This window comes from Adiantum capillus-veneris, chromosome 1, assembly GCF_014529385.1.
Source record: "Adiantum capillus-veneris isolate H3 chromosome 1, ASM1452938v2, whole genome shotgun sequence".
Lineage (NCBI taxonomy): Eukaryota > Viridiplantae > Streptophyta > Polypodiopsida > Polypodiales > Pteridaceae > Adiantum > Adiantum capillus-veneris.
This window is the reverse complement of record NC_140931.1, coordinates 187691735-187704343: the sequence shown is the minus strand read 5'-3', so window position 1 is coordinate 187704343 and position 12609 is coordinate 187691735.

The window sequence follows — 12609 nt, the reverse complement described above, 5'->3', positions numbered from 1 at the left end:
TTTTGCATGTTCCCTCCCCCATTCAAATGTAGATTGGCTTGCCAACCTATGCAAAGGGGCGATGGCTTCTGCTAGGAGATGAATGAAGCGAGACATGTACCTCACTTTGTGGTTGAAGGTCATTAGCTCCTTAGTTGTTGTTGGTGGAGATAATGACAAAAGGGCCTCCTCTACTTTAGAGGGATCCACTTGAATTCCTTGTGAAGAAACCACATGGCCTAGCAAAACCACCTGAGATTCACCGATATGACACTTCTCTGGGTTGAGTTGTCCCCCAAATTGATGGAGCCTCTTAAGCCCCTCTTCAACCTTTTGGCAATGAAGTGATCTACAACTATAAATACAGAAATCATCCATAAAGACTCTTATAGATTTTCCAAAGAATGGCTGAAATACAAATATTGTGAATCTCATGAAGGTGCTAGGAGCATTGGTGAGCCCAAAAGGCATTACTCTGAATGCAAAACATCCCCAAGGTGTGATGAAGGTGGTTTTTGGTTGGTCTTCTTCTGCTATTCTAATTTGAAAATATCCTGAATACCCATCACACACCGTGTAGCATTCGTGACCTGCTACTTCATTCAAAATTTCATCTTGGAAAGGGAGAGGGAAGTGGTCCCTCTTTGTCGCAGCATTGAGGGGTTTGTAATCCACGCAGACCCTCCAGTTACCATTCTTCTTGGGAGTGACTACAATAGGTGATACCCATTCGGAGTTGGATACTGGATAGATGAAGCCAGCCTTCAAGAGTCGATTCACTTCCTGTAGGAGAGCCTTTTGTTGCACAGATCCTAGTCGCCTTAACTTTTGAGCCACGGGTTTGGTCCCTGGTTTCAATTCAATTCGATGCTCTATTACATCTACACCTCTTATTTGTGAGTATTCAGTGATAAACAAATTGGGATACCTCCTTAACATATTGATGTAGGACCTCTTCTCCTCACAAGTAAGATCTTTTGCAAGCATCTTCTCAAATCCTTCTTCAAGGTGGTGGCATCTTTCATCCTCTCGTGTGTGATTGTCTGTTGGCTTTTCTTCTACTGGAACATCTTGAGTGTTGGCATTGAATACAGTTCCCATTACCTCCAAAGAAGACTCCTCTTCACTGGTTGATGCACTGGTTGATGCTTCCTCATCACTTGAGTAAGGACTCTCCTCCTCGCTCTCTTCATCTGCCGTGGTTTCATAGTTGATATCTAGTTGCTTTCCTTCTCGCCAATCATACACCACCGGTTGACCCTTCTTAAGAATCAAACGACCACTTCCCCATTTTTGATCTGCATTCACAGCAATGAGCCAAGGCCTCCCTAGGATGATGGGATAGCCCTCCCCCTTAGCTGGCATGACATACATATCCACTCGTGCATCTATGTTACATACAGAGACTTTTACATTTTCAATGATCCCCAAACACTTCACACTTGAGTTGTTGGCTAGCTTAGCTTGACAATTAGAGGACTTTGTAATTTCAAGCCCTAACTTGTTCATTGATTTTTTCGTGATCACACACATTTGAGCTCCACCATCAACATATACATTAGACACCTTTTTACCCCTTATGTAAGCATCCACAATGGGTTCCACATCTTTTTGTAGCTTTGAGGCCACAACCTTAATGGAAATATTTGCTTTCTTTTTTGGAATTCTTGTACTTACCAACTTTGGCCATTGCCTTCTTACTTTGGCTGATAGGTGTAGAAGTTGAGGCCATGAAATGTTTGGCTTTTGGGTTTGTAAATCCTCCAGGATGTTGTAGGGCTCTAGCTCCTTTCCCAATGGGAAGTCGTTGATACCAATTTCCCTTCGCCTTGATCTTTTCTTCCTGCTACTTTCAGCTTCTTCCATCTTTGACTTCTTCTTCTTGTCCCTTCTAGCTGAATTTATTCCTTCACTTCTCATGTCTTCATCCTTATCATGTGCTCTTGTGCGTTTTTCTGCCGGCATAACATCAAAGTTTAGAGTATGCTCATCTATTACCTCTTCTAGCTTGATGATGTTGACTCCTCTTTCTTCCTCCTCATGTGGGACGTGAGGTATATTTGCTGGTGGTGGTGGTCGACAAAGGATTTGTGGGCCTTGAGCTTGTTCTTGCTGCACAGTGAGAGGAGGCCGTCTGGGGGGATATATGTCTCCCGGAAGTCACCTTGGATGTGGACAATTGTACATGCCATGGCCCATTTCATTGCAATTCCAACATCGCAACTCTTGAGCTTGTCTTCGTTGATTGCGATTCCCTTCTCTTGGTTGTCGTTGTTGAGGTAGGCCTTGTACTAGATTCAGAGTGAGGTTCTCAAGCTGTTGAGTTAGCCTTTGTAAAACCTCTTGTTGAGAGTTATCTCCTATTTGTGAAGATTGTGCAAGAGGGGCCCTAATTGGTGCTTCCATGGTTTGTGAAGACTCCCTCTCACTCACTTCATTCAAACCCCTTGCTCTATGTGCTTGGAAGTGTAGTTTTCTAAACTTGATGATGGCTACCTCATGTGCTTCTTCAAAGGTGGATGGGAATTTTAGCTCTACTTTAGCCTTTAAAAGTGGATACAAGCCAACCATGAATCTCTCTTTTTTTAGAAAGTTAGGTGCACCACCATGATTTTCTAATGTAGCCTCCCACCTACCCCATAGATTGACAAAGGTTGCTTCATAAGAGGGATAGTCTTCAAGTGATACCTGCTTATGTCCAATAAGACATTTCCATAGTCCTTCAGAAGTATCACCTTGCCCGAACTTGGAGAGGAAGCTTGATCGCAGTCTCTCCCAATTGGACTTGATTTTGGGTTGCAAGGTCTCATACCATGCTTTAGCTTCTGCTTTTAGAACCAACGGGAAGGCTCGTAGCTTTACTTCCTCTTCATCTCTCCCGGATATGAGATGTGCCATCTCCAAGTTGTCAAGAAACTCTTACGCATCTTCCCCACTTCTTGCATAGAACGTGGGAAAAGAACTTGACATTTTGTTTAGGCTTTTTGAAATCTCTTTTTTTAAAAGAAACTTTTCTCTTACGGGCCGCACAAGATTATTGACACTATAAATCTGATTACATTAAAATGAAGATGTACACATCCATTGTTAATTCGTACTTTATCATAGGTAGAATAAATGGATTAATTGAAGCATTGATTTCATTGAGGCGAGTGGATCCAAATATCCTCCTTATGATAGATTGAAACCTAAACTTAGTTGCAATGATTATATGAATGGATTGCCGAGCAATAGGCCTAAAAGGTTCATTGTTTTGATCGTGATTCATGTGCTACTCCTCGTTGTTGGTTTGAAGACCTCGTTCCTTCATATGGCCCTTGAGCACCCCTTCACCACTCCTTGTTTCTGCCTTTAAAACAAAATGAAAACATGAACATCAAAAGAAGTTTCATAATTGATGATTGGAAGTATAATTGGATTGGGTGATGCCAGTATTTCTTTAAGTCTTTCTGCACCAAACATAAAAACAATGCGTTGCTGGAAAAAGACTTTTCTATCTATGTGAACATTTACTCTAATGTGTTGTGCAAAATGAAATGGATAGATGGGAACTCCATTGTTCATCACTAAAAAATTTGAAGGTAACTTGGAAATATGTTCCTCAGTGGGGGCACCACTTTATGAGGGAGAGCTTTTTGAAATGGGGCCTCTAAACCCAAACCAATGGGCCTACCCTCACAAAATGTTCGTAAAGAGGTACGCACACTACTTGGGGCACCACCTTCTTTTGGGAGTGGAGAAGGAAACCAATCAAAATAACACTTGCACTCACCCACTCAAGCAACACACTGTGAAAACCCCCTTACTCTATATACACTTTGGACACTTGAACACCATCAACGATTATGCAACCCAATGCCGTGCATCAAAATGAAATATGCAATTTGTGGAATAGCATTCACCTTCTCCCCATAAGAATACCCATAATACATCCAAACTCTTCCTCTCTCAAGCACTCATCAAAAAATCATGCGCACAAGACTTGCCTCTCAAACACACAAGAGAATCACTTACATCAAACTAACACACTTTGCATAGAGAGCTCATCTCCATCTATGCAATGCCATGACACAAATAAAATCACCATGAGAGATAGCCACATGCATATGTAATGAAGCAAAAGAGAGTTGGAGTGAGAAATTTCTTTAGACCAATTGAATAAGTGTGAAGAAACAAACCAATGGTAAATTGAGAATAGAACACTTACTTGATTTCTCGCACACCTTTTAAGGGGAGGACAGACGCTGGCTAACCATCACGAATTGCGACACTTGAAAGTTTTGAAGATGATTTCATGATCATTAACATAACCATGAGAGAGATCATGATGTATTTACAAGTTATTGAGGTGCTACAAATGATTTATTGGGTTGATGGAGTAAGAGATTGTAGAATGGAAAGAGTGGAGAATAGAGTTTGCACTTCCTCCAAATTAGAGGAGGGTTAGGAGGGAGGATGTGAAAGAGGGAGAGTTGGGGTTTTCTCTACTATTGATCAAGAAACAACATGAAGTTGAAAATATAGGTGTGTGTCCTTGAGTCTCTCCAAGGGGGGCTATTTATAGTTGTGTAGGAGTGGGATTATGCTACACTTAATTAGAGTAAGTGATTAGACCTAATTAAGTGTCCTTTGACCACTCATTGAATATTGGACATAAAAGGGACTATTTATTCACCAAAAATATCATTTTAGACCGTGAAGGCTCCATAGGGGTGCATAATGTAGGTGGGCCCCACCATGAGGCCCTACGGGTGGCTCTTGCGAGGTATCTCAACTTGTCTGTCTTGGCATTTAGAAAGCATCTTTAGGTTGGTCCCATCACATGCAAGTGACCTTCAACACTCATTTCTCTTCTAGAAGATGAGTAGGGGAAAAATAAGATCTCACCCTCTTGATTTACTTGATTTACAGTTCCCTTTTGCTGCGAATCTGACAGATTTACACTATTTTGACCATAACTTTTTACCTGTAGCTCGGAATGACATGCTTCGATCAAAAGGCAAAATTGACCTTCTCAACATGTTTGATATGAATTTGGACTATTCCTCACGCCCATGCACCAAGGAATTCGGTTTGGAAGGTCTACACTAGGCTAGGGAACCTTTTGCTTCCAAGTCTTCTTGTATGGGCCCTTTGCTTGTATGCATCCAAGGGGAATCATGCTTTTTCAAAAGGCTATGATGCTTAAACAAATAGAGGAGGGCCCAATATTATTTGTTTGTGAAAAGAATATACAATTGGAGTCTTTTTGAAAGGAGAGAAACTATATGTATATTCTTAAGAGATATTGGGCCACCTATGTAGGGGGCATAGAAGACTTGTAGAGAGGGACCATAATCTTTGGTAAAGACAAGTGGAGAGTTGATTTCCATGGGAATTTATCTATATGGGGTGGAAGATGGATATATTATTTTTCTACTACTAATTCACAAGAGGTAAGAAAGTTTGGGGGTATATAGTTGGTTATTGTATGCTTATTCTATTTACAAAGCAAAAAAGAAAAGGGTGGTAATATAAATATATGACTAAGGTGACATTTTTGGAAAGAGTATAATGTATGTGCCGCCTCAAAGGTTAAACGAAGAGGGGGAATTTACTCTAGATAACTTAATAGCGTAGAAAAATATATACACATATGAGGAAGAGGACGTTGAGTAGGCCGACAAATGTTGCAAAAAGATGATTACCATTTTATGCCACTCACTACCAAAAGATTCTGAGAAAATTTCGGTAGAGTCTCCTTTGTATTTGGGACTATGTCAACCAAAATACGAGACAAAATGACCAAGTATGTCACTCACAAAGTATAGAAGAGAGCAATGCCTCTCAAAAGCACACTGTATAGAGACCAACTGAGGGGCATAAACAGTCAAGCTGACCATAGACCGCCAACTTGGCGTCAAAAGCACTTATACCACTCTATACATGTCCTATGGCGAGGCCTCGTAAGGGATTCTCCAGGTACCTGTATCACCGAAGGTATCTCCACATTTGAGAATACCTCAGCTCAATGAAAACCTTATGCTATCGACCCTCAACAACGTAGGTTATGTAGCAAAAAACGTATAGCCAAGTCTCAGAAATGGCTATCTTCCGGACCAAGTCTCAAAAATGGTCAGGACTGCCGTACTAGCCAAAAGATGGCTCCACAAAAGCGTACAATGGCAGTATCCACAAAGACATACAACTCTGTCAAGATGCTCAAACAGGCATCAAAAGCATGTGTCTACAACTAAACATCCCTGCGGGGAGTCAATTTGCTCTCAAAAGAGCTCAAACACTGTCAAAAGTGTCAACATATGCATGTACGCATAAACAACTGCTCCCACTGGAACCATAATATCGCAAGCACTGAAACCTGTAGCCTGTACCTGTACCTGTACCTGTAGTAGTCGAAGAAGACAATGTTGTCAAGCTCCCACTCTATGTGTGTGTATGAGGCCACTCCAAAAGAGGCTACACACTCCTGAATGAGCCGTGGGCCGGCTCTCGTAGATGGAAGAGACTGCAACAAAGGTACCTGTAAAAACTGGCTATGGAAGCACTGCAGCACAAACTACCACAAGAGGGCTGAAAATTTCAGCTCTTGAACCGTAGCTCGAATGGGTTTTCTGATGGCTCGAAGGGCTCCAAAAGGGGGTGGAAACTCCAAGACACCAGGACACCTGGTGGAAACGCTCTCGGGAAGCTGAACTTGCCAATGGAAAAATCGGAATCCGGTTTGCACTCTTAAAAGTACGCGCGCGTGGAAACGATTTCGGGAATGAAACCGCTCTGATACCAGATGATGGGGAGGAGCTGGGAGCACAACGAAAGAAGAATACGCACGCACACACTCACACACTCACCACTATAGCCACACACAGGTTGAAGGGGGAGAGCCAATGTTACTGTATGCCCCCTTTCTTTCTTCTCTTATCTTATGCACTAAGGCACAATACACATTGTACTTAGTGTTAGTGGCTCACACAAGTGTATAGCTGTACACTTAGAGTTAGCGGCAGTTAGTGATGGGCGGTCGGCCATATGGCCATTAAACCTAACATGCATACCTTATCATTTTTTTAGATTGTAGTCTGTGTGTCTGCCTCAAAGAAAGATTTTTTGTATCGGGCTTGAAACTCGGTTAAAACCATACTATTCTTCTTTGTCAGAATTTTTTGAAGGCAAGTGTATATTTTTCCTACAGACATGACGCCAGTGAGCAAAACAATTTATGAACACGTTACTTTTTTATCAACAATTGAACAATTCGAGAACATGTTTTGGATGTAGAAGCTGAGACATATGTGCGACATGCACATTGTACCAGGACTTCTTTCCCACCCTTTTATCGATGTCTACCTACATCCAACTGTACACTACACATGGCAGTTTCTCCATGATTGCTTCCTTTGAATAAAGGCACATTGCCTGCACCATCCATGGCATGTCTGTGTATGATGTGGACATGTATTATGTCTTGTTCAATCTACAAGAAATTGAATCAATTCATCCCACAAGTCAATCTTACATTAATTCTAGACAACTACACACTCAAACACACAAGAAAGATCTTACTTGTTTATACACATTACTATGCTCAACATGTCGGCCTCATTTTACGAATCCACTTTCTCTAGTTCCACTCAAACTTGAGGGTGCAAATATGTATGTTTTTCATATGCAACACCTAACATCATAAGAAAGGACATTTAATCACAAATTAACTCCATTGACAACATAGCTTACTCTCTTTTAGCACTCCCATCCAAGCGGCTAGCCTATTGTTGCCATTCCAAGTGTATAACATTTTACCGCATAGGTTGCTCCAACAAGTGTCTTGAATTTCAGCTTCAAACTCCTCGTGTACTGCATGCCACAAGGGACCCATGTCTTCTTGATGTCATCGTCTACATCGGTGGCAGGATATCTGGATGCATTGAGAGAGCATATGAAGCTTCCCTTGGGTTCAAAATACCCCTCCAACAAGAATGTTTGATGGTATATTAGCATAGAGGGGGCTTCATATGTTGTCTTTGAGTGCAAGATAAAGAGAAAGATATTCAAATATTTAGAGAGGAGAAATTGGAGAGGAGATATAACAATTAGTTGGGCATTTAACCAACTTACTTTACTTCAGGATATGTTTGATGATAGAGTACCATAGATATTTAAAAAGGAGAAAATGGAGAGGAGGTATAACAACTAATTGGGCATTTAACCAACTTACTGTACTTCAGGATATGTTTGACGATAGAGTACCATATATAGAGCTTCATATTTTTGTATTTGAGTGCGCCGTTTGCCTAAAAATATATGGTGTAAGCTAAAATATATATTGATATGTAGCTTCCTCTATTGTATTTGTGGAGTATTGGTTTCATCTTCAGCGTGGAAGGTGAGTTTGTTCTTGAATACTACTAGCAATGTCCCTATGCTACTTGATTTCCCAACAAGATTTGCCATGGTGAACCCTAGGGATTACGGGGGTTGTGGTGACAGCGAGATGTTTGCCATCATTTCCACTCTGAATGGCAATATCCAAACTGAGGTGAAAGATGGTGTGACAGTAATTTATTAGTTTCAACTCGTTTTGGATTCAGCCTTGTCTACAAGGTTTTTGTTGGTAAAAAACAAGAGTCTGGATATGTCTCCTAGATCAAATGTGACAATAGTGGAGTTGTCGAAAGGCTCCATTGAGGAACATGAAGGTTTTGCGGTTGGCAATTTAACCAATAAAAAACAATAATCTTTTTATGTTTGTCAGTAAGCAAAGCCAGACGGTTCAGTGGAGGCAGAAAAAGAATACATAAATAAGTCTTCGAGTACAGACCAAATGGAGAAAACTCAGAGTACACTGGAGTACATTGCTTTAAATAGCCATAAGTACCCCAAGTTGAGAAATGATTTCTAGATGTTCAATTAAGAAGTGCGTTGATGAAGTTTCGTAGGTGTATAATACAAATTGCATTTATGAGCTCGAGGTTGTTCCAGAGGGTGTCCCAAAAATGTTAGGAATGGAGAAAAAGTATGATGGTCATTGTTGGGTAAAGCCTGTTCATTTTAGAACGAGGTATCCAACTTTGATCAAAAGAAGTAAATGTGACGGACACCTCAGCTACAAAAATATCTCGTGTTTGATCAATGCAATGAACATGGAGCCAAATGAGACTTCTTGGACAAGGAAGTTGCTAATAGCAATAGCATCAATTGGTATGTTGAGCTTTGGAAATGGAACTCTTTGTTGCTTCCAATGTGGTAATAGTTCAATTTTGCTTTGAGAGTGTCCCTTCATTATATACTACGTGTTCGCTAAATACAAGTGGACCTAGTTGTTCATCCACATCGGAAGGCATAATCACCCCATCACAAAGGGAGTTTTGCAATTGGCAATACAAAGGAGGAGAGAACTCGTGTCTCTTGTGGTGTATGAAACACCAGTGAGACTGACCTAGGTATTTGCAGTTGAACTAGAAAAGCAAATGATAATGGGGGTGGTGGTTTGAGAAAATGGGGAGGAGCTAAATATCAATGAGCTACTCTCTATATTGGAGGAGATGTGGCCATTGACCCATACGCAAAGGTATTGATTTGTTTTTTTGGATGCCAAAAAATTCTTGTGCTCCTTGATGCTAATCTACATGATTGGTTTATAAAACTTAGATTCAAACACTAGATGAGAGAGCAACTACCTCACGCATTGATATTTGTGCCGAGTCTCAATTGTTGTGGCTAAAAAACAATTGCGGCTATAGGTTTTTCCATAGTATGGTCAATCCATAGATCATAACAAAAGATGTCATGTGTTCAAAATGTCGATCAATGGCCTAGAATCTAGTGTCGAGCTTGTGAATAGAATGTGACAAGACCAATGTGGGTCTTCTTCGATCACGTCATAGAGTTGTGAGATGTACACCAATGGCAACACATGTCTATGATCCTATGTAAGGCCTAGTTGCATGGCGTCCTTATTTTTTGAGATTCTTTCATAGCATTCAATAATCTTCAAACTTTGCAGGATTCAAGAAATGCAAAAAATTTCAATCTACAAGATGAAGGAAGAAGACACACAGACGCAGATCATGTTTGGGAAATGTTAAATTTGGTGTTGTTGAGAAAAGCGAAAATCGACCAGCTGATTTTAGAGGGTTCATGACAGATGAAGCCAGTGCAAATAGGAAAGATTTTCAAACTGTGTTCAATGGAGGACCTGACAATGTTATGGAAGGAAGAGAACGGTCATGCTTCTTTCATTGGGAGCAAAGCTTGCACATTCATACCATGCAATATATGCATAGAAATTTCTAGGATGAGCACAAGCGTATGTGTGAACTCTAGCATTGTGCAAGGAGCGAGGAGGAGGCAACAAGCTTGTATAGGACTATTTGAGCTTGGTGGGATTTTGGAAAAGTGTTAGACTTTAACTTGTCACAAATGGATTTTTGGCTCAGTTGGTGGGACGTGTGCTACCCTTGTTGGAGAAAGCACTTCGTTGGGGTAAAACAATGCAAGGCTTTCTTTTAATTGTTGGAGATCTGTATTATGTTGCTTCGATGCAATCCATTGATTACAATATGTTGCAGGAAGTGGATGATCTGTCATATATTCCAACTACAAACCTTGCCAAAACAAAACATGCAAGTTGGCTACCTGGTGAGGGAAACAAAGAAATGATGAGCTTATATGATGCTTGTGGTTTTTATCTTTCAAACGCTCTACTTCAAAGTGTAAAAATGCTTTCTTTTGTCGAAGGTAAATATCATAGAGCTGGACCTTAAGCTGAAAAACTTGGTCGTCGAGCTCAGTAAGGTCCGAAAATAAGCGCTAAGCAAAACATCAGACTCAGCATATCCGACTTAGCATATCCTTGGATCATACATATGATCATGATTCAAGGTCAAGACTTATCTTTATATCATCACACATTGTAATATTAAATCCTATGTCATGTGCCCTTAAGCTTATTCTTCTTCTCTTCCTCCATCCTTGTATCCCTTCTTTAAAAAGAATGGCCAAATTTGATTATAATCACATTATAAATCCACTTGTATTAGCTGATAATATTCTCAATATGTTTAATAATAGATTTTGAACAAGACATTTAGCAAAATTGCATTGAAGTTTCCTTGACATTAAAAATTCAAGTCAAGACCACTTATGTAGCCAAACCTAGCTAATTGCTATAAGTCTTGGGTCAAATATGAGTTGAGTGTGCATTGAGTGAGTTTTGTATTATTTGTTTTCATTGAATCAAAAGCATCACACTAAGATCATTTAATAGAAGCCACTCTATAGGTTTACTTTCTATGTAGGATTGGAGCTCTAAAACAAACTAGTAGGAGATCGTGAGTTGAATGACAGATAGAATGCAGCTTGAGAGGTTGGGGTTTGAGCTTGAAAACTTTATTTCTTGCTTGAGCATCCATGTTTCCACAATTTGATTCTTTTTTCAACTCGAGAGCTCGACCAAATAGATACATGGCTTGCAAAATTTTCACTCAATCAAAGTGGAGTAGTTAGAGCTTGATACAAGGGGAAAGTTATTTGACTCAACCTCACACACAACTTTTAGTATTTCTACAGAAAGAGCTAAAAGTAAGGGCTTTGGGAATGGCAAGAACATAGATAAATTTTTTTTCCTAGATTTTAAGGTGGAATTTGTGTTGCCATAAGAGAATGTCCAAGGTGAAAAACCCTATGTTGATCTCATGGGTAGAGTTGTCAACAGAATCAACGATCTCTAATGGAATGTATCCAATGTAAAGAGATAGAGAATAAGAGAGCTTGAGCTCTTGCAAGCACACCTACACACAATCAAGAAAGCACACAATAGAGATGAAGGCTACAATATGATTCTTCTTCTTCACTACTCAAAATAATAAGGTCTACGAAACATAAGATGAAAAAAAAACATAATGAAATGTCCATGTGTAATGGCAAATAGGAAATAGCTAGTGAGTAAGCTGGCAAGGTAAGGGTAATCACTTTCAATAGGTAGCCATGTTGATATTGTTCAATTGTAGTACCACTGGCAATGATCCTTGTGTGTGTTACCTCAATTAATGATAAATGTAAACGAGAATTCATCTAGGAAAACCGTGTGTTGAGCAATATCTTAGCACTCCACCTCAATCTCAACACAAATTTTGTACAAGAATCATTCAAAACCACATCAGGCTATCTACCCCACCACCTTGATAAAGATGTCTGTAATTATCTCATTTTTCATCACATGCATGAGGTTGATAACGAGCTGTTGTCTATTGGGTTGTGGCATATGCAGCTAGGCCATATGAGCTTATGCCTGTAAATTCATTTTTATACATATAAAATGCTATTAAGCACTATATAACCATATTATACGTGTATTTTTGTATGAAGTCTATTTTGATTGATATATAGTTTGATCAAAATCATATTTTTATATATAAAATGTAAAGGTGTCGACAATTTGAACGAATTGTCAGTAGGGGCCCTCATTTTCCAACTTGCTCGAGTACTTCCAAAGCACTTATCAGGCTGTCAGACCCCTTGTCTTCTGCTTGAGGTGAAAAATAAACTTTTTCTACTTGTTTAATGTTTACAATTTATTTTTTTTTTTGCTAACCCTATTGTAGTCTCACACTTTGGGGTTAGCTTGCAGGTTAG